General features: G+C 41.1%; 1 long non-coding RNA gene across 1 annotated transcript in view; it reads right to left on the bottom strand.

Annotated features, from left to right (window-relative positions):
- The window catches only part of LOC309658602, a 62378-nt gene that overhangs the window by 7395 nt on the left and 30794 nt on the right, over positions 1–24189 (bottom strand). The gene's annotated exons all lie outside the window — the stretch shown is intronic.

Raw genomic sequence — 24189 nt, forward strand, 5'->3', positions numbered from 1 at the left:
ACTGCCCACCGTACTTCCTAGCACATGTGTAGGTTTTCAGTAATCATTGAATTAAAGAACAAACTGTGCTGGTTTTTAATTTACTACTTACATTCTACCCTCTTATAAAAAGATTCAAGGTTGTGAATGAGTGCTATAAGCCTTTCCACAGACACAGAGCTCTGGGAAGTACTGAAGTCAGAGTAGCCAGAGAAGACTTCTTGGAGTAGATCTGCCAAAATTAGCAAATTAAAATACAGGATGCCCAGTAAAATTTGAATTTTAGAGAAGCAATGATTTTTTTATTATAAGTATGTCCCATGCAATATTTGAGAAATACTTACAGTAAACGAGTATTCGTTTATCTGAAAAGCATATTGAACTGGGCATCCTGTATTTTATCTGGCAAGCCTATCTTTGAGGAGGCTGCATTTGAGCAAAAGCCTGATGGATGAGTCAGATTCAGAGCGGGCAAGAGAAAGGGGAGTGGTTTTTCTCACTGGAGACTGGTGGCAGGGGCAATAAGTAAAGTGCACGGAGAATGGGACCTGCAAGGAATTTTCAGATTGGTCTTCTTAGAGCCCGAGGTTTGTGCTCACCAAGGATGAGAGGCCGAAAAGGAGGAGAACGGTGAAATTGAAATTGAAATGGAAGTGATCAGAGAGAAGAGTGCGGCCATTATTCAGACATTTGTTCGGTTTACAAGTCCTGAACTGGCCCAGAGGCGATTGGAAGAAAGGACAAGAAGAAAGGGCAGATTTCTAAATGTGTTGGAGGATGGGAAGGTGATCTAAGAAAACCACAAAGATTTAAGACTCAAGAGGAGAGGCCAGAGTAGAAGGGGCAGGCAGAGGAGGAGGAGCTTCATTTAGACCAAATGACATTGATATGAAAGTAGGACCCCCCAAGGAGAAATGTACAGCCAAGTAGGAGATGGGGTGCTAGGGCCTGGGCATGACAGTGATCCTGGAGTGTCACTACATACGTGACAGGAATGGTTTGCAAGGGCTCTCAGTCACTTACATGGTCTACATACATGACAGAGGAATGGGAGTATCCTCACGCATATCCGAGGCAGTGTGACAGATCACTAACATGCTCGTGTGTTCAGTGGCTCATCCTCATTCCAGGGATTCTCAAGAGTCCACCAGGCCACTGGGGAGATGTCTCACTCTTCCGTTTCTTGAAGGAACGATTGATGCAGTTCACTAGAAGACCTTCATAAGATGGAAAAGGGCATTTTCCCAGTAAGTTACCTGAATGTATTGTAAAGTCCAAATTTAATATACTTCAAATATGTGCCTGATTGGAGCAAATTTGCTTATCTACGTCAAACTGGCAGAGGTACAGTCTGTGGATAGGAAAATACTTTGAAAATTATACTGCACTATACAAATTTAAGAATATTATTTATACAAACTGCATATCTAAGAGATAACTGAAAATAATCACCCAGATATCCAAAATTATGTTTGTGTATTGCCAGATGTCTGGCTATTTCAAGAAAATCGAATTCAGCCTTATGCCCCTTCACTCCCTATGCTCCTCTTGTCTTTTCCCTTTTTCATAGCACTTATCACTGTCTATCATACCCTATAAGGAATACCTTATTTTGTGTCTTCCCTGACTACCCACAAGACTGTATGAGCCTTGAGGGCAAGAATTTAGATCCGTTTTGTTCATGGCTACACCTCGTGCTCCAAGCAAAGCTTATTTCTGATTGAGTGAATTAACTTTAGTTTTCAAAGGGATGACTGAGCTTGCATAAATATATCTTGGTAGCTAGGAAGTATCCTGAAAGACAAATATGAAGAAATCTCCAAATCACAATATCCACTGTCCTATAACTGACCATCAAACGGTCATGCAGGCCCATTAGGAGACACTGACCATGTAAACTTGATTGTCCTAAAAATAAGACATGTGTAGGCCAATGCCTGAGTTATTCCTGGTAGAGGACACTATAGGCATCTCAGGTGACCCGTGAGAGTTAATTTCCCTCCCTGAGTATGGACCTTGCTAAGCTCAACTGTTTGATAGCTCTTCTCATGTCCCTAGAGGCCTCAGGTCCTCACCCCACCCCTGCTAAGGGTTGACTTAACAGAGGCACCAGGCAGACTGTGCTTTTCCCATCTTCCTAGGATATTGTGTTTGTCTCAAGCATGAGAGCCACATTTGAATTCCAATTCCAGAGCTCAGCATGTCTATTTGAGCCTATGATTCTTTTTGCACAGTTCATTCCCCTGTTGTCTGTAGCCATCCTAATGGTCTTAGAGTGATGACTGGACACCGCCTTGCACATGGTGTTCCGCAGAGCAAATGCAAGAAAAAGGATCCCTGCTCAGCTTCCCAGCATGAACTGGCATCCCTGATGTAGACAAACACAAAAAAAATACACTGCAGCTAAGGCTCAGATGAGCCTTGAAAGGCATCCAGCTGCACTCTTAAACCCAGCCGGTATGTGTTCTGGTTAAATAATGGAACAGACTGGCAAGTCTCAGAGAACCCAGTGCTGAAGTCCAGAAGGCTGTCATGTCTGTGTGTGCTTGGCCTCCCTGGGAGGCAGGAGGACAAGGGGGAGAAAGACTCAGTAGCAAGATGCTAAGGGAGATGGAGCTGTCCCAACTAAGAAAGACCCTACTAAATAGCTGAATCCTTCTTGGAGTCTAGTTTCAAGGAGATGGGTAGAAATTAGCAGTGAGAGGTGGGCCACAAGGCCCATAGAGGGCAAACTGGAGAAACTGAAAAAGTCACGGACGGCGTTACCTGAATCCCAACAGGTCATTGTGAGGAAACTTCATGTACCTCTCACCACTCCCTCCATCTACTCCTCTGTCTCCTCTCATTGTGTCAATCACCTGGCCCCCCACGAAGAGCCAGAGAGGAGGCTCCCCTGCTGTCTCTTTCTACCTTGGGGGACTGTCTCCTGCAAGCCCTCCTCTTCCTCTGTAAAGCCACCCAGCTCCACAGAGCCTATCAACCCTTTCTCTTTTCCACTCCTGTCCTCAGTCGATTCATCACAGTGTTCCTCTGGCCTCCTAATTACTGCCAGACATGAAGCTGATGGGTCGGCCTTTATAGACACTATTACTGCCAGATCCTCTTCCCTTCACTGTCTGCAAGCCTGTCTCTATTTAAGCCCTAATCCTTTTTGCCATTTTTGACCTAGTTCCCATTATTTTATATTTTTCCATATTAAGTTAAATAAGCCACTTGTCAGCCTGCATATATCTTATCGGATCCAGCTCTTCTTTTGTGACTTAAATGAATGCCTAATGGAAAAAAAATTGCACCGGCCAGTCCCAGGGATTTATTCACTTTCTTAACTTCCAGCGTAAAGGACTAGATGGAAAGTCCCTTTAAAAATGCTGGTTACCACCTACAGGGGTGGGATAGGGAGGGTGGGAGGGAGACACAAGAGGGAGGAGCTATGGGGATACATGTATATGTATAGCTGATTCACTTTGCTATAAAGCAGAGACTAACACACCATTGTAAAGCAATTATACTCCAATAAAGATGTTAAATAGATAAATAAATAAATAAAAATGCTGGTGATATTCCTTAACTAGGCAAAGAGGGGCTGTAACTCATTACCATCCTACTTTCTGCAATCTTCAGATGGACGAATACGTTTAAATATATCAAAAATATATAACAAGTGTGGACAAAGCACTCAAAACTGGGAAATCTACCCATTCCTGGATGAAAAACTGACAGCAGTTGATGAATGTGTTTCACAGATAAGGAGAAAGAAGAAGAAACTGACCCAGAGAAAAAAAGGAGAGTGTGAGGAATCAAGAGTTCAACAACAGACACTCAGCTGAGGCATAATTAATCCTCCCTCCTCATCTTAAGCCCCAGATAACTGTATGTGTAACCGAACAAAAGCCAAAGAGGCACCACTTTAGAAAATATTATTTCTTGAAACATCCCTGACATGACCAGGGGTCTGAACAAAGACACCGCTCATGATAAAGAACCCACAGACTGGCACCTCACCCTCTTCCTGACAAATTTCAGAAGGAATTACAGGCACTGTGTTTGTACCACAAACTCTTCGCACCAAACCAAACTTTTCAAGGCTCTATTTATTGCTTGAATGTGCTCCATCTTGCTTGTCCATCACTTAGGGAAACATAAAGACTACTCAGTGGTGTTTTCATGTGCTATTCTTAGTCTGTTTTTCTCCTTCAAAATCAAGTAGTTTCACAGCTAACCAACTGAAACTGTAGAGCACGTGGAACTCTCAGGGATTATACCCAGAAATAGTAATGTCCAGGTGGTTTTATAATCTTGGCAAGGAGTGGTGGCTGCCTTGCCCTGGCTGGTGGCAACCTGCATTGCACAATACAGAGACGATGACAGGGACACGTGAAAAATAAGAAATATAATTTATTGGTTTTGACCCTCCTAGAAGAGGAGCTGATGCTTATTTTTTCAATTCTCATTGAATTGTAGAATCAATCTTTTCTATTTTGAAAGAGTAGTTTTCATTACTGATAAAATATCAACAGTAAAAAATAAAGAAATAACATTAACTCTGACAAATCACGTGCTCAACAAGATCCTCCCTGCCCATTCAGTTTAAAGTAGACTCCGTCACTCTCCTATCACATCCTCCTGTTTTATTTTTCTAAAAACATTACCATGAAAATGTTAACTTCTCTGTGTAGTGTGTATCTTCTCCCCTCAATTTGTCTCCCCACATCCCCACCTTGAAGGCAAAGTTTCAGAAGAGTCATAATTTCTGTCTTGAACATTATTGAATCTCTAAGGACTAGATGAGCACCTGACACAGAGCAGGTGCTCAATAAAAATCTGTGAAATGAATGAATAAATGAACAAACTCAGGCTTTGTGAGTCGTGGTGAACAGTTTGGTGCAAACAGCAGGCATTTTATAACCAGGCAGACCTATGTTTGATTCTCAGTCTCAGTCCTTATTTAATTTGAGCCCTTGGGAAAAATACTCAAAGTCTTAGAATATTGCTTTCTTTAGTCATAAAAATGGGGTGATTAGTTACTACCTCATAGGATTGGTTTGAGAATTAAATGAGAAAACATGCATAAAGCACTAGCATAATTTCTGGTACACAAAACTCAAGATATGTTAGCTCTTTGCCTATTCCTGAGCTATTTTCACTCACCGACTAGTACCTTTACCTATGTTACAACTGGGGAGCTATGGAATTTACTGCTCAGAGAGCCTCAATGTTAAACAAAACTTTCAAATTCGGTAAAACAAACAAACACACAAAACAAAGAAAGAAAGAAAGAAAGTGCTACCATCTGGGATGGGTCTTTGTTTCAATTAGTTTTCTGAAATTCAGAAGGAATACAGAGTTCAGCAAATTATTCCCTGCCCTAAATTGGAACATGGAGTCAAAGACAAGGACAGTTGAACAAGTCAACAAAAAACTTAATTTTGCTAGAAATCAACATGATTTGGGTCTCTAATCTTAATGCCACATTAGGGGAAAATACTCACTACTCAGATGTGACATAGCACATTGGAATTATAAAAGGAGGCATTAAACATAATCCCCAATGGAGGATCCAAAATTCAAATAAATCGATGATTACGGTTTCCTAGAGCAAGTTCACTGAGTTTCCAAGAGCCTCCCAACATCAAGGGAGTACATAAATTATACAAGGCTATAAAGTCTGACACAGTAAAAGTGGTTCGTTCTGAAAAAGGAAATGAATTCTTTAACCTTGACTATCAAAACACCACCATTGATTTTTCTATACTTTCCTTTGGAGTTTACAATTGAGAAGCCACTTCATTTTGTTTCTCTTTTATTTATATTTTGGGGGTTTAAGCACTTGGATACAAGTTTCCTAAATCTCAGGAAGGGTCACCAGAAAGGAAAACAATCCCAGTTTGTGGCACCCTCCGAATAGTGAGCAGCCCTACTTAGGATCAGGGTTCACTCTACTTGAAATACTACCTGGAAAGTAGTAGACACAAAATTACAGGTCATCTGCTATTACAAAGAGATTTGTATGAGCCTGTTGTTTTGTAGTTTTTATTTTGTTTTCTTTTTTGTTTTTAAACAAACATGCAGCATATGTTTTCCCAAAAGAAGAGCCAGCCAGCACCAGACAAGAGTACAAGTGAAGCTCAGGGACTCAGAACATGGACTTTGGAGCATACTACTGGGTTTGAATCCCTGTTCCACATCTTACTAGCTGTGAGACCTCAGGCAAGTTACTTTACCTTTCTGTGCTTCAGTGTTCTTGTCTGTAAAATGGAATGATAATGATAATAACAGTATCTACATTGTAGGGTTGTAATGAGGAACCAATGAGAATTTGTAAGGAACTCAGTAAAGCTTGTTAAAACCTTTATGTAAGTCAATCATAACTCAAAGGAGATTTTCAGTGTTTTTGTTCTGTGAATGTGTGTCCTCAGTGGGAAGGGTAGGGATAACCACCCCACCCTTAGTGGGGTGATGAACAGGGACTCTCTTCACCTTTTCCCCCCTTGTCCCAGAAGGTGGAAGAGGTAAACATGAGTTGCCACACTTTTATTAAGTGAAAAACTGACAGAAGTGAAATGAATAAAAAAGCCAATCCCATTCACCTTAAAAATCAAAGGAGGATGCAGAAATTGAACCCTAGTTCTTGGGTTTCCAGGCCTCCCTGTCACTTTCTACAGGCATCATTATAAATCGTGATCTCTTCCCAGGGCACAGATCCTGAAGATAAGTATTGGCAAAGTACGAATGTCAAAATCTCTACCTTCTGAGGGCCACCATGGAGTCAAAAGAAGTAAAATAAGACAACATCATTCTAATACTCCTGAGAATATAATGCTTCAACATGAAAAGAACCCTTCAAATTCTTCAGAGTGTCAATCTGACTGTGCCCTGTTCCTTATCGCTCGCTGCCTTGCTATGTCTTACCTTTGCCCACTAAGTACTGGGTGGTCTCTTTGAAATCTAAAAATAATTTTCAGTACACTCCATGAGAGCAGCCCATCCGCTAAGAGAAAATTTAAATGAAACTTCTGAATAGCTTTCTTTACCATGAGATGGGGATGGTTTTAAAACTAAAGTTTCTGAGGGGGAAGAGGAAGTGTAATTTGTGAACCCAACCTGGGTACCCACCAGAGAGGGCTGTTCATGGATTTTGGGCCAGTCCAGATGAGCTATGGATCTCCAGAACCCAGGGCAGACTCTCCTAACCAGAGGATAATTCTAGAAAGTGAGAACAGAGACAACATCACCCCACTCATCACTACTGTAATAATGAAGAACCATAATGACAATGGCAGGAGAAAGCAGAGAAAATAAAATGTTACAAGACAGAGAGGCAGTTAGGAAAACTGCATACCGATCATTTTCCTTCAGGACACACCACTGAGAAAAATTAAGTCTTTAACCTCTGATGGCTTCCTGTGGTGAAGCCATAGAAATCTAATTGAGAGACTCAGGTCCACAGAAATCTGCTGTCTGCTCCGGCTGCAGAATCATATTATGATAAGCCTTTGACTTGATTACTGTAAGAAACAACGAATTGTTGCTAAGACATCATTATGTAGACTGCACACCCAAACGATGCTTTTCTAGTCTTTGTTCACTGGTCTCTCCCCCCATTATCTCTAGCAAACAGATGAAGGAGAAACCTCAGGGGACACTGTATTCTGTTTGATTCTGGGGGGTTTCCAAATGCATTTTGTATTTCCATTGTAGAAAAGACACAATTGAGTGGTGTAGAAAAGACAGAAGGGCAATTACTTCTGGGATAGCATTGTAATATTACTGATATTACAATACACTTTCTATTTGTGGAGTTAGTAAAGATGCTGGAACCACAAAGGCTTCTCACAATTATGTGCTTGCTGCTCATTATATCTGCCCGTTGCACATTCTGAGACAGTAGAAGTATATCTTTCCGTTTGCCCACAAAATTTAACTCCAATAGTATCTGCACAGAATAAACCCTAGCCAAGAGGTGGGGGTCTCAGCACACTTTTATACTTTTTCTTTCTCTGGCTACTAGCAGGTGTAAACAACTTGACAAGGCCTGTGGGCTTTCAGAGGAACAAGAGGTGCCTGAAATTTTGTCTCAAGTCTCCCTCCCTGCTCTCCATTAGAGTAACTTCATTCACTGTTGCCGTAAACCTCCACCTCTTCTTCATCCAGGAATCCCCATGTGAAAAATGAGCTGCTCTGGCCTTCCCTAACTCTCCCAGCACACACAGCATAGCCCTCGCCCTCCTGACCAAACAGAGCTTTTCTCAGAAGCATCACTTCCTGTTACAGTGATCTCTCTACAAGTCTGTCTCCCCGACTTGGCATTTGCAACCCTAGAGCCAAGCTTAGTTCCCAGCTCTTGGGAAATGTTCTCTGAATAAATGAATGGATGAAAAAATTAATCAACTAAAGATTGCAACTAAACAGTTAGGAAGCCTAGGAACATAGGATGTTCACACCTCCTAGGAGTACAATTCTCTCATTAAGTATGAAGTTGAGGTTGCAACTGCAAATAGAGTACCCCCAAAGTAGCACGATAATTTTTGATCGACCAAAAGTATCCAGTATTGGTTGTATTAGCTTAATCTTCTATGACATGAAACCAATAAAGGGCAATACAGGTTAATTTACCATAAAGAGTAACAGTATGAGTAGATGTTATTTTCAGTGATGTTCTTGTTCTGCAAATGGGCAGTGGGTTCCTAGGCATTCATTATCCTATTAAAAATATTGAACCACACAGGTCTTGAACCCAAGATTGTGATCAATGATCAATTAAATTCTACACAGCTAGGGGTTTAAAAAAATTAAAAAGAGCAAATCTTCCTGTAATGTATAATCCTCAATCTTTTATTATAATTATCTGTTTTTGTATAGCTCTTCAACTTAACTAGTACTCAGTGTTCTTACTTAAGGATTTAGATTTTTTCTCTAAAGCTTAAAAAAATCCTTTGTTAATACTGAAAATGGTAGATAGACAGTGCTCAATATCCGTAAGTGAGCTGAACAGTGATATGAGCCTTTGATTTTAAGCAGATGTTCTGTTTAGGGGACATTATGGACTCATGACCTATTTGAATCTACACAATAAACTATGTTAATATAATATAAAAAGAAAGAAAACAAAGACAATAGGTTCTGCTATATTCAGGCACAAAGCTTAAAAGAAAGACTTGTGAAAAACCAATTCAGTCCTTATTTTCTCTCATTCATGAGCAGTGTCCTTTGCTGTCATAAAAACTAATCCTGGTTAAAGTTCAATTCAGAGGACAGAACTGAATTAATTAATGTTCCAACAACAATAACAACAATAAAAAGAATACTAACTGAGTGATGACTTTCCACTTGTATAAGACTTTGCTGTTTCCATGACATTAGAACCCATATTTGTTACCAACGCTAGGATTCACCCAGCACGCAGCCAGCGGAGCAGAGAGCCCAGTCTGAGCTGAATAAATAATCATTTGTGACGGTGACTGCGTTGATGAGACTATACACAGCATTCTGCATCAATCGTTCAGGAGTTAGTATGAAATCTGATTATAAACACTTCATTTTATGGCTTGCTTAGTACTCACCTAGAGAGAGCAACACGATTAACAGGAATGAGATTAGAATTTAAGCAGAGGGAGCATTTTACTATGTAAGGCTATAACGGTGCCTAAAACGAGTCAATTAGCTGCAGGTTGAGAGCTCACCCTAAACACAAGAGGATTTCCGATCATGAAGAAAATGCCATTTTGCTTTATGTTATTGGAAGGATCTCTGAGTTACCATTTAAACCTGGGCTATAAGAGACTATCACTCCTGAGGCCTTCATAACAATTGTTCTAAATGTGGATCTCATGGATGGCAACCTATCTGCAAGGACCTTAGAGGGAAGTGCAATGTCACAGAATATGGGTTAAGGAAAGGGTTTTGCTGAAGAAAGCGGAGGTTTGCACAGCTAGGCTCAGCAACAGTAGAGGAGGTGAGGTCACCCACTGTATCCATGGAGAGGGGGGCCAGGGCACCCTTCTGGACAAGCAGTGTGGCTTATGCCCCAGTAGAGGAACCCGAGCCCCTTTCTCTATGCCTTTGTTCAGGACACACAGGAGAAGGTGGCTTTGTTATAGGAAGGGCAGCTAGACTCCTGCTGCTAAGTGGGCTGGCTTTAGATGCCAGCTGTTTATTAGAATTGTCCAGGAAAGCCAGGCACCCAGCAACCAGAGATCTTGAGGCCCATGAGGGATTGCAGGCCATCCTGCTAGGGAGAAAAGCCACCCTTCATGTGAGAAGCTGAGCTTGGACACAACTCCTCTCCCTGTCAGGGGGAAACCCCCAGGGCCAGCTGAATCACTGTCAAGGCAACACAGAGAGGGCATCTAAGGTCATCCGCAGGTATCTATTCCTTACATCACAATATGACCCATGAAAGTTTGCAAAAGACTGTGAAATGAAATCATGCTAACCTAAATTCTTTGCTTCCCTGTGTCTTGACGTGGCTTTATTAGAATGATCCTGTTCTAACTAATGTTCAACAAAGTATTCTGTGAAAAGAGGGCATCCCTTGCCAGGTTTCTTTCTTTTCTTAGAACTAACTGTACATATTTCTCTACCAAGCAATTATAAATCCTTTGCCTCCTTTTATTTTGTAATTTATTACACTAGGACCAACGCTAGGAAAAAAAAAACAGACTGTGGTGTAGATCACATTTGTCATCAGAGCTCCCCACTTGCATACTGCTGTCTCCCTCCCCAGGTACAAGGTCCTTGCATTGCCCACTTGGACCTCAGCCTCAGGGCACTAACCTCCCAACCTGACCTGCTTTCACCAACAAGACTGACTGCCTGCTTCATGCCTGATTCCGTAACAATAAACGCTGATTTCATATACAGGTAAATTAACTCTATTAAATTGTTTCACTTTCTAGTGTGCAGTGAACTGAGTGGTGATGAATATTCTAAGCACTCAGGGAGGCTAGGCTTCTTAGTTCCTTACTTTGTGTCTGTGTCTTTGCACTGGGATTCAGCTTGGCTTGCTGCCACAGAGGAGGCCGGACTGTAACCGCTGATGAGCCCTCACCTAACACACTTGCAGTCCTTTGGTTAAGTTCACACCCGCCTCTTGTCCCGGTCTGGATCTTCCAGCTCCTCCAATTTACTTTTTACCATCATTCACTGTATGTGTCACTGTTGCAGACCACTTCACTCCTTTTATGGAATGAGGTTGTGTATAAATCAACTAGTGATAAATGTGCCCTCGGGCATTGCTCCCTAACAGTTAGTTTCTGGTGTATGTGAATCTCAGAAATGAAGCCACAGTCTCAAGTTCTTGTTGATTAGCTATTAAATACTTGGTTGACTATGAATAATGTCAAAACAGTGTACTGAACTTGGAACCCAAAAATCTCAGTTTGATTCCTGACCCTGAATTTGCTTATTTACCCTAAATTTCCCTTTCTCCTTTGTTGTTTCTCCATACTGAGGAGGGGTGGGGCATAATAAAAAAAGAAAAGCAAAAGGCATATTCCACAGGAAATCACCAGAGACTACATTCTTGGCAACCCTTTACTGTCAGGGACAAATTTTTTTTTTTTAAAAAGGAAATATCATAGAAAATAATTTATTAACTGATTAACTAGCATGACAAGATATGATTCGTAAGTCTCATTAACAAACCAACTGCTAGCCAACACTCCAAACCTTCTTTATGAGACCTTTTAATATTCCTTAAGCTAAGTTTCCGAAGGTCTAAGACCTTGAGCCCATATAAACAAAGTTCTCCCAAGTATCCCCCAAGCCCTCCGGTGAGGGCCGGATGGCTGGATATGCGATGGCACAGGAAGTTCAGCATGTACTGCACGATGCGTGCTGAGGAATGTCTGCAGCCTTGGAGAATCAAGCAGGTACCTGTCTGTGTTTCTTGTGATCTCAGGACCTGGGAACCAGACCAAGTCACACCATGTTTCAACTGCAGCAAATCATCAGCAAAACAGGCAAATGGCAACAGTGCAATTGCAACAACAAGCAGGTGGCACTTTTACCAAAGATGTTATCCTGAAAACACAACTAATAGGCTAGAATGTAAACAGCACACCTTTCTCAGAAACAAAGAAGTCTTACAGCTGTCAGTGGATCCAAGTCTCCTGATTCACTTCTCTACAGTAGGCATTTGAGGTCCCTTCATAATATATACGAGTGAACAACTGAACAAAGAAACAATGAAATAAATGGCACTCCTGTCAATGTTTCAGAACCACCAGAGGACACATCAAAAACTTCAACATAAACCCCAGGTCTTCTGCTTCTGTCAAAATGTTTCTTAGTTGCTCTTACTTCTATATTAATCAGCCTCCAGCTGGTTCAAGATTTGTCATCATAGTGTGAGATTCTTTCCTTTTTTTATGTAAAATTAGGAATTCAATTCCTTTGTGGTGCATCTTTTTAAAATCTATAATGATTTTTTCTTCTCAACTATTATGTCATTCAATTTTGAGAGCCATAGGACAAAGCGTATATTTTCTCATTTTTTAAAAACATCAAAATATCTGAATATTTTAAGTATGACTGAGTGATGAATTGTCCTAAATAAATCTCTTAGATCCTTCATGTATTATGGGATTTGACATCAAAATCGAATATTCCACAAGTACAAAAGCACTATATGTGTCAGAAATAGCCCAGCTGCTCCAGAATAAGCTGGAGTGGATGACCAAAGCCCACCTGTCCCATTACACTCCCTCCACACACACCATCACCACCCTCACACACAATATTTCCCTACACACAACCTCCCAGATGGACACAGAGGCACCTCTGCAAAAGATAGGCTAAACACTACTACCCTAAATATAGTTCAACCATAAAGTCTAGTAATAGATATATAGCTCTTTCAGATACTTCAAAACAATAAAAAGCATTTTTTAAATATTTCTATAGGCTTAAGATTCTAACAGCATGCTGAGTAACTACTATATATCACCCTGTCCTTGGAGTTATATATTTTCATTAACATATTTTTCCCAAAGCAGAAACCAGTTGATTTCTATATGATGAACTGAACTTCCAGCTGGGTCAATGCCTCCATAGTACGAATTATCTGGGAGATATCACAGCTACAATTTTCATGATCAACTTGCACTGTTTTCCCCAGCTACAGCAAAAATCCAGCAGTTTTTCCAGGCCTCCTGCTTTGTGGATGGTAGAAAATGTTATAGTTACGCTGAGACAGAAGTTGATGAAAATTTATATAAAAGAAGCAAAAAAAAATGTGTGTGCATGTGTGTGTGTATTATGATATATACATCCCTCATCTGGTTGTACAGGAAGCAGGCATTAGAACAGAGCAGGTCTCTTTCAAAGAGACCCATGTCATTTTCCCAGGTTTTATCCAAATACAAATTGCAAGACAACCTAGACCTTTTTCCCTTTCACATCCTTGCACTGTTCTCCCATGAATAATTTCTGGGCTTACCTCCTGAGTCTGCCACACAGTGGCTTTGTGACAGTTGACAGGTTACTTAACTTCTTAGAGCCTCTCCTTGAAAATGGAGATATTAACATCATCTGTCTGAGAGTTGCTATGGTGATGAAATAAAGGAGCAACAATGTAAACTTCTGGGCGCTTCAACTCACTTACATTAGATCATTTGCCACTCCTGCCTTTCTTCAAGAGTAAGATTATCTGCACCATTATATCAATACCCCACCTTCAGGGTACAAACTTGCAAAATATCAGCTTTTCATCTCTCTGTCCATCAGTAAATGGATACCCTATGCACACACAGAATGCACAAACATGAAAATGTTCATTTTTAATGACAATGGTACCAGCATCAAGGGAGTCGCATAACAGACAACATGTTTTAAAGTAAGGAATTATTTTCCGAGTATTAACTTACCAACTTTCCACACGCCAAGTTCCCAAAGCAGTCAAGAACATTTGAGACCCTGCAGGCTTCATGTTTCCCCTAATGGGGCACTAATTGTTTTCAAATAAATGCCCTTAGTGTGCAAGCTCTCTGTGTAGAATGAAAATGGATTAAGGAATGGTAAGCATAACCCATCATTCTGGTGTCTACAATGTCACACTTCAGAAGATTCCCAGAAATATCTGGTTGGGATTAAATATACTTAATATCCAATAAAAATATTTAATACTTGAACTATAAGAGTATCAATTGTAAAACACCTCCCTCAAAAACAAACACAATTCTATCACTGCTTCCTATAACATTTACTCTTCCTCAAATGATTTTATCTTTAATACACACGTGCACACACACACACACACACACACCACTCCTTTGATACAAAGTATTTTCTATGTGAAAGGCTCTTTAATTTTGTTTTCCTTCTTTATTTGCAACCTTTTTAGGACTTTAAAATGAGGTGTTTTAACAGCGCCACCTTGTGGTGATGAGCCATTTCAAATTCATCCACCCACCATCACTTCTCTTCCCCCACCTTTTCTCGCTTCTGTTTTGTGAGCTGTTTTTTCATTTGTACTCATTAATCATTCCTCAGCGTTAGCGTTACTGAGGATGATAAAGATTTCATCAAAACAAAGTAGGTCATTAAAGAAACTAACAAAAAAGCAATGGTGTGAGCAGAACAGTAGAACCCGTACACTTAAGAATATGCCTCTCTTCAGGGGAAAGAAGTGTAACTAAAAATCAACCAGAGATTTATTAAGAAGAATTTCCAAGTGGGTTTTAAAGGAAAAGCTAATCTGATTTAAAGCACTTGGGCTGGAGTTTTCCTTTCATCTCCACCACATTTTCTGCCCTGTTGCCAGTCTGAGAGCCAGGCAGTTCAGAACAGTAAGCAAATGTTTCCCAGAAACAAACAATGGAATATCAAAGCCATTGATATTCTTCTCACAGCAGCCGGAACCATAGCCAGGTGCTCAAGGAATTGGTTCTTTATGAAGAAATAATCAAATATTCCTTCCTTTCTTCCTTCCTCCTCATTTCTGCTTCCTCTCACATTAACTACCAGCATCCCTTTCCCAAGGGGCCAGAGTGCTACTTGGGGAACTAATAATAATGTACATTTTTTCCTAAATCGCTTCAGCTCCAAGGATTTAGACATTCATTAGGAGCTTATGCCCAGTAGCAGGTCTGACCAGTTGATCATCAAAACAGGTAATGCATGTACTCTTTTGAGGATTAGATCATTAAATCCATTGGAAACATCATCCAGCCTTAAAAGTCCTTGACTCTTTCAACTTTGAAAAAGACCATTATGTGGATTTGCATGGTGAAAAATGAGAGGGAAGGAGTGAAGACTTGAGAATGGTGGCTGGAGAACATCTACTCATGAGTCTAACAGCAAGAGCACCCAGGCTACTAAAAGACCTTTCCTGTGCAGAGAGGCCCAAAGGGAAGGTGACCTCCTGATTTAAAGGTCAAACTCAGATACGCACACATATGTGCACAAAGGCACACACATGAACACATACACACACACGTGCACACATATTAATACACACGTACTGAAACAGTCATCCAGTTCACTGGCATAAGCATAGGGTTGAACCCAAGCTTTTTGCACTGACCTTCTATGGAAAGACATTTGTCTTAGAGGGCCTCAGACCTGGGACTCAAAAGTCAAGTTGTCAAGTTTTGTGGAAGATGAAATTGAGAGAAGACAATCTTTGCCTATAGAAGATTTTGATTAACAGGAACAAAGGCTTAGCACTGGCAGATGATAAATGGGGTGAGGGGTGAAAAGGTGGGGGGAATAATATACCTGACTGTGAGGAGGAAAGGATGACTGGAGCAGCCAAAGGAAGCTCTGAGCAGGCCACAGAAATCACCAAAGCCCAGTGTATCATCCTGTGAGTATAGAGTCCTGGAGGCCTGCCAAAATCAGACATGCATCCTCACTGACCTTTCCAGGTCTGACTGACTCCCAACCAGACTGAAGACTGTGACCAAGGAGTGAATTCCTTTTCCTTCCTGATGACCCTGCATTACTTTCCAGTAATTCTCCTGTGGTACAATTGTTTCTGTATCTGTACAGGAAGGGAATTTGTGATTCCTTCTGGAAACGGGAGTGCTGTGGGTGCCAGGCTCACTCTCTTGGCTGCTGGCTCAGAGTCCGATTATACACAGACCTGGAAGGAAGCCCAATCATGTGTGGGTTGTGATGCAGCAGCCTGGCTCACCAGCAGGCTTGGTGGTGGCTTTAACTCTCTAGGACGCAGTAGCCTTTTGGTGACCATCAAGCAGAAATTGCCATGACTCCAATGGTGAAAAACAGGGGACAAATCAGGCCTACCACTGGTGTTTGTAAATAAGGCTTCACTGGAACCCAGCCATGCTCATTTATGGAACTATCCTCTATGGCTGCTTTCACATAAAAATGGCAGAGTTGAGCAGCTGTGACAGCAACCATTGGCCTGCAAAGCCTAAATTATTTACTATCTGGCCCTTTACAGAAAAAAATTGCCAACCTCTGATTTAAAAGAAGGATCATCAAGAGAAGGCAGTGTGGTACAACAGAAGGACCATGAGAAGGGGGCTCCCAAGGCTTGGGTTCTAGCCCTGGTTCTGTTACTAACCATCTGGGTCTCCAGCTCTGAGTGACCGTGAATGTTTCTTCTAGCTACAAAAGATTTTAAAAATTCTGTGATTTAAGTATTTGGTAATGCACAGGTTTCAAATGCCAATTTTACTGCCCAATACTTTCCATTTTCAAAAAACGTCGTTTTTCTATTTGTAATCCAAGGATTATGATATTTAAAATCATTAGATTGGATTCCATACATTGTGCTTTAAAAAGAAACATACAAATATACATACATGCACACATGCACACACACACACACACACACACATCATCAGAGCAAGCCATCCAGCCCACTGGTATACGTATAGGGTTTCACACCCAAGACCCTTGCACTGACCCTCTATGGGAAAGACATGTGTCTTCTAGGGCCTCACCACTTGCTCAGTGAAAGCTGCTGTGTCTAGGGCCTCGCCATCTGTAAAGCTATGATCAAAACATCACTATTCAGTTTCACCTAAGACACAGCTGTAGAATTATGGAGAAGTGTTTTTACAAAACTGAGCAATTGTCTGAGTCTGTCTCCTGACTGAGGGAATAAAAATGCCTAATTCACAAAACATTTCATATTCTGTAGTACGTTTATATAGTGGATATTATCCTATTTACTTGTATTCTGTACCATCTTTGTTTAGTGGTTACTTTGGAGACTTGCAAACAGTTTCCAAACATCTCTCAATCCGAGAAAAATATAGCATAGTGAAGCTGGTTTTAAATGAGGGCTTCTGTCTTAGTCTAGGTTCTCCCCAAAAGCAGAGCCTGAGACAAGACCATTTATTTTGGGAAGTGATTCTAAGGAACAGGAGTAGAGGACTGGGCAGATTTAAAGAGGGAAAGAGGGGAAGCTATCCAAGGACACTTCATTGAACTAGTAACTAGGATGGGCAATTGCAGCTCCATACCCCTGAGATGCTTTGAATTGCCTTGTAGAATGAGATCCTGATGTCTTCCTGAAAAAATATGGGGTGGGGGGGAATATTTATCCCCCAACTCCCATCATTGCCCCAAGAGGTTTTAGTTCACTCCCACTTCCAGTGTGTACGTGGGGCAGAATGGCTAACCTGGTCTCTGCAAGCAATAGCCTCAGGGAAGCCCCAGGTCAGAAAGCAAGAGTTATGTGGTGCGATTGAGGCAAGGACCTGATGGGTCACAACTGCACAGAGTTGCCATAGCAATGGCTGGAGTCAAAAGGTAGGCAAAGAGGATATAAGTAAGGGCACAAGAAGTGTCCCAGACAGTGTGTAATGCTTAAGTTTTACTACCCCATTCTCCCAACACGCCATCAATTAGGTTATTAGCATGACGACAGCACTCCTTCACCCAACATCAGATGAGCATCTGCCTCATGCTAGAACCCTGGAAGAAAGAGATGAAGACTCTGTCCTTGTGTTCAAGGAGAACCCCACTTTTAAAAAGGACACAATTCTGTAAATAAACCATGTTAATGCATTCCGATCAACACTATCAGTTAATATGTGAACACAGACAGATTATCCTACTCTGTTGGATGGATAGCAATGAATGGAGGTCAATGTAAAGGAAGTCTTCAGAAAGAGGGTGATGCCTGAGAGGTCTCAAAGGACCAATAGCAGTTTTCCAGGAAGTAAAGCAGAATAGAAGAATAAATCACCTATGAAAGTCATGGAAGTTGGACAAATCAGAATGTGTGCAGGAAAATACAAGGATTTCAGAAAGGTTAAGATAGAGATAATGTGTGGGGAAATGGTCAACCACAAAGAGGGAGCAGAGTCTAAACCATGAAACACTGGATCCCATCCTAAGTACCTTGAACTCCTTCTATTGACAATAAACGAACATGGAAAGACTGTTAAAAAAAAATAAAGGGCTTCCCTGGTGGCGCAGTGGTTAAGAATCCACCTGCCAATGCAGGGTACACAGGTTCGAGCCCTGGTGCGGGAAGATCCCACATGCCGCGGAGCAACTAAGCCCGTGCGCCACAACTACTGAGCCTGCGCTCTAGAGCCTGCAAGCCACAAATACTGAGCCTGTGTGCCACAAATACTGAAGCCCGCGTGCCTAGAGCCCATGCTCTGCAACAAGAGAAGCCACCACAATGAGAAGCCTGCACACTGCGACAAAGAGTAGCCCCCGCTAGCAATGAGAAAGCCCGCGCACAGCAACAAAGACCAAACGCAGCCAAAACTAAATAAATAAATAAATTTTAAAAATAAATAAATAAAATAAAGAAGGGAGTTATTCAATTGACTTTGAAGAACGATAACTCCGATAACATCATGGAAGGGAATTTATATCATCTCAAAGGAATTTCAGAGGTAAATTAAAGTTTGTATATCTAATGATCCCAAGATTAAAATAATTCAAGTCTGTCAAACATTTCAATTCATAGAATACACAATAACCTATTTTTCTGTAAATATACAGAACATTATAACTAAATTTAACACAAGACTAAATGAAAACCATGGCAAGGTTTCATCAGAGACTTTTGTGAGAGCACAGGTCTGTTATTTATTATTTAGTGTTCACAGCACTTTACCATGTAGGTTTAGAAATAACTGAAACCACTGGTCACTTCCCTAGCTCTTTACCTCTGTGAAGCAATGTGATAATTCAGGAAGACTACTGCCAGGACTCAGTCCAGAAGTGTAGATTTTTCCCACCACATTGAGAAGAAAATCATTTAGGTTTTTTATTCAGATAATGAACAATGGGCATCCAATAAACAAAGTTGCTGTTCTCAACTTAAATTTGCCAAACCAGTAATTCTAAGGCTCCTTACATGAATTTGTGTGCCAAATACAAGAGGCAGGGTCACGTCAATGGAGGAAGAAGGCAAAGATGTGACACTGAACATGAAAGGACAGACACAGTGACAAAAGAAGGACTTAAAGGAGCAACAAACTTGCTGTGCCTCAGTTTCCACATTATCTAGAATGAGAGAGTACCCAATTTCTCCCTTTGCTAGACCATTCACAATAACTGATGTTGATTCTGGGTGGCTAGACATAAGACCCATTTCTAGAGAGGCAATCCACAGCCCCTCAGCCTGTGTTCAAGCCCCTCCCGGTCATGGAGCCAAGGCTGCCATCTATTTTGGAGTCATGGTCCACTCTGGCAGTCTGGTGAGACCTGGAGACCCCTTTCCTATTTCTATTTTCTAAATAATAATGAATTTAAATGTATAAAATAAAATTATATTGAAATATAATTACCAAACTATTAAAGAACAAATTTTGTGATATACTAATGCATGTGCTCCTTTATCAGTACACTACACATCAAGATCTAATGGTGACTCTGAAAACTAGCATAATTTCAATGACATGATGAGCATGAATGATATTTTGAAATATCTGCAACACTGTGAGATGATATGAAAACATCAGTAATTTCTATTGGTGACAAATGCATGTGCTGATAATACTGCCATGGTTTATTGCCTACTAATAATTGAAACATATGCTAAAGTTCAATTAAAGGTCAGTGAAACTAAAGATTTAATTTACGAATCCCTGGTTAAGCCTGCTAGCCACACTTCTGAAGGCGTGGCCTCCAAGTTTCAATCCATTTCCTGGGAAAAAGCAACTCCAATTTCAAGGAATTCCTCAGACCTCCACAAAATGGAAGCGGTAATTTTCAAACCAATTGATTAAAAACATAAATAATAACTAAAAGCTACCATGAATTTAGAGTTACTTAGAAATATTTGAATTTCATAAATCACAATCCCATCCACATGGATTAGACCTAGAACAGTGCCCATATAGCCATACGTGTAAAACCTTGTGTTTATTCAGGCCACAGACAATGCACTAAGCATATAAGAATTTGAACAGCTGTTTTTAACAGAAATGGTATCTGTTTAAAAACGGAATATAGGAAGAGGACTTTCATGATGGCAGAGGAGTAAGACGTGGAGATCACCATCCTCCCCACAAATATGTCAGAAATACATCTACATGTGGAACAACTCCTACAGAACACCTCCTGAACGCTGGCAAAAGACCTCACACTTCCCAAAAGGCAAGAAATTCCCTACATACCAGGGCAGGGCAAAAGAAAAAAGAAAAAACAGAGACAAAAGAATAGGGATGGGACCTGCACCTCTGGGAGGGAGCCATAAAGGAGGAAAAGTTTCCACACACTAGGAAGCCCCTTCACTGGCAGAGACAGGGGGTGGGCAGGGGGAAGCTTTGGAGCCATGGAAGAGATCACAGCAACAGGGGTGCGGAGGGCAAAAAGGAGAGATTCCCGCACAGAAGATCGGTGCCGACCAGCACTCACCAGCCCGAGACGCTTGTCTGCTCACCCGCCGAGGAGGGTGGGGACTGGGAGCTGAGGCTCGGGCTACGGAGGTCAGATGCCAGGGAGAGGAATGGGGTTGGCTATGTGAACACAGCTTGAAGGGGGCTAGAGCACCACAGCTGGCCGGGAGGGAGTCCAGGAAAAAGTCTGGAACTGCTTAAGAGTCAAGAGACCATTGTTTCAGAGTGCGCAAGGAGAGGGGATTCAGAGCACCGCCTAAACGAGCTCCAGAGATGGACATGAGCCATGGCTATCAGCACAGACACCAGAGATGGGCATGAAATGCTAAGGCTGCTGCTACAGCCACCAACAATCTTGTGTGCAAGCACAGGTCACTATCCACACCTCCCCTCCCAGAAGCCTGTGCAGCCCACCACTGCGAGGGTCCCGTGATCCAGGGACAACTTCCCCAGGAGAACACACGGCGCGCCTCAGGCTGGTGCAACGTCACGCCGACCTCTGCCGCCTCAGGCTCGCCCCACATTCTGTACCCTCCCCCCCCGGCCTGAGTGAGCCAGAGCCCCCGAATCAGCCACTCCTTTAACGCCCTCCTGTCTGGGCGGGGAACAGACGCCAGAGGGGGACCGATATGCAGAGGTGGGGCCAAACCCAAAGCTGAACCACAGGAGCTATGTGAACAAAGAGAAAGGGAAATTTCTCCATGAGCCTCAGGAGCAGCAGATTAAATCTCCACAAACAACGTGATGGACCATGAATCTGTGGAATACCTGAATAGACAACGAATCATCCCAAAACTGAGGTGGTGGACTTTGGGAGCAACTGTAGAGCTGGGGTTTGCTTTCTGCATCTAATTTGTTTCCAGTTTTATTTTTATCTTAGATTAGTATTTAGAGCTTATTACCATTGGTAGATTTGTTTATTGATTTGGTTGCTCTCTTCCTTTTTATTTATATATATATATTTTTTTTTCTGTTTTCCTTTTTGTGAGTGTGTATGTGTATGCTTCTTTGTGTGAATTTGTCTGTAAAGGTTTGCTTTTACCATTTGTCCTAGGGTACTGTCTATCCATTTTTTTTTAAGGATAGTTTTTATTGCTTGTTATGATAGGTGGATATGTTTATTGGTTTGGTTGCTCTTTTTTTTAAATTACTTTTTAATTTTTTAATTTTAATAATTTTTTTTATTTTAATAACTTTATTTTATTATTTTTTTTCTTTCTTTCATTTATTTTCTTTCCTCCCTTTTCTTCTGAGCCATGTGGGTGACAGGGTCTTGGTGCTCCAGCCATGTGTCAGGCCTGAGCCTCTGAGGTGGGAGAGCCAAGTTCAGGACATTAGTCCACCAGAGACCTCCCAGCCCCTTCTAATATCAATAGGTGAGAGCTCTCCCAGAGATCTCCATCTCAATGCTAAGACCCAGCTCCACTCGATGCCCAGCAAGCTACAGTGCTGGACACCCTATGCCAAACAACTAGCAAGACAGGAACACAACCCCACCCACTAGCAGAGAGGCTGCCTAAAATCATAATAAGGCTACAGACACCCCAAAACACACCACCGGACATGGTCCTGCCCACCAGAAAGACAAGATCCAGCCTCATTCATCAGAACACAGGCACCAGTCACCTCCACAAGGAAGCCTACACAACCCACTAAACCAACCTTACCAACTGGGGGCAGACACCAAAAACAATGGGAACTACGAACCTGCAGCCTGTGAAAAGGAGACCCCAACACAGTAAGTTAAGCAAAATGAGAAGACAGAGAAAAACACAGTGGATGAAGGAGCAAGGTAAAAACCCACCAGACCAAACAAATGAAGAGGAAATAGGCAGTCTACCTGAAAAACAATTCAGAGTAATGATAGTAAAGATGATCCAAAATCTTGTAGATAGAATGGAGAAAATACAAGAAATGTTTAACAAGGACCTAGAAGAACTAAAGAGCGAACAAACAATGATGAACAACACAATAAATGAAATTAAAAATTCTCCACAAGGACTCAATAGCAGAATAACTGAGGCAGAAGAACAGATAAGTGATCTGGAAGATAAAATAGTGGAAATAACTACCACAGAGCAGAATAAAGAAAAAAGAATGAAAAGAATTGAAGACAGTCACAGAGACCTCTGGGACAACACTAAACACACCAACATTCGAATTATAGAGGCCCCAGAAGAAGAAGAGAAAAAGAAAGGGACTGAGAAAATATTTGAAGAGATTATAGTTGAAAACTTCCCTAATATGAAAAAGGAAATAGTCAAGCAAGTTGAGAAAGCACAGAGAGTCTCATACAGGATAAATCTAAAGAGAAACACACCAAGACACATATTAATCAAACTAACAAAAATTAAATTCAAAGAAAAATATTAAAAGCAGCAAGGGAAAAGCAACAAATAACATACAAGGGAATCCCAATAAGGCTAACAGCTGATATTTCAGCTGAAACTCTGCAAGCCAGAAGGGACGGGCAGGACATATTCAAAGTGATGAAAGGGAAAAACCTACAACCAAGATTACTCTACCCAGCAAGAATCTCATTCAGATTCGACAGAGAAATTAAAGCTGTTACAGACAAGAAAAGCTAAGAGAATTCAGCACTACCAAACCAGCTTTACAACAAATGCTGAAGGAACTTCTCTAGGCAGTAAACACAAGAGAAGGAAAAGACCTACAAAAACAAACCCAAAACAAGAAAATGGGAATAGGAACATACATATTGATAACTACCTTAAATGTAAATGGATTAAATGCTCCAACCAAAACACGTAGACTGGCTGAATGGATACCAAAAAAAGACCCATATATATGCTGTCTACAAAAGACCCACTTCAGACCTAGGGACACATACAGACTGAAGGTGAGGGGATGGAAAAAAATATTCCATGCAAATGGAAATCAAAACAAACCTGGAGTAGCCAATTCTCATATCAGACAAAATAGACTTTAAAATAAAGACTACTACAAGAGACAACGAAGGACACTACATAATGATCAAGGGATCAATCCAAGAAGAAGACATAACAATTGCAAATATTTATGCACCCAACATAGGAGCACCTCAATACATAAGGCAAAGGCTAACAGCCATAAAAGGGGAAACCGACAGTAACACAGTAGTAGTAGGGGACTTTAACACCCCACTTTCACCAATGGACAGATCATCCAAAACGAAAATAAATAAGGAGACACGGGCTTTAAATGACACATTAAATAAGATGGACTTATTGATATTTACAGGACATTCCATCCAAAAACAACAGAATACACTTTCTTCTCAAGTTCTCATGGAACATTCTCCAGGATAGGCCATACCTTTGGTCACAAATCAATCCTTGGTAAATTTAAGAAAACTGAAATCAAATCAAGTATCATTTCCAACCACAAGGCTATAAGACTAGTTATCAATTACAGGAAAAAAACTGTA

The sequence above is a fragment of the Balaenoptera physalus genome (assembly GCF_965194825.1).
Source record: "Balaenoptera physalus genome assembly, chromosome: 3".
NCBI classification, from domain to species: Eukaryota; Metazoa; Chordata; class Mammalia; order Artiodactyla; family Balaenopteridae; genus Balaenoptera; species Balaenoptera physalus.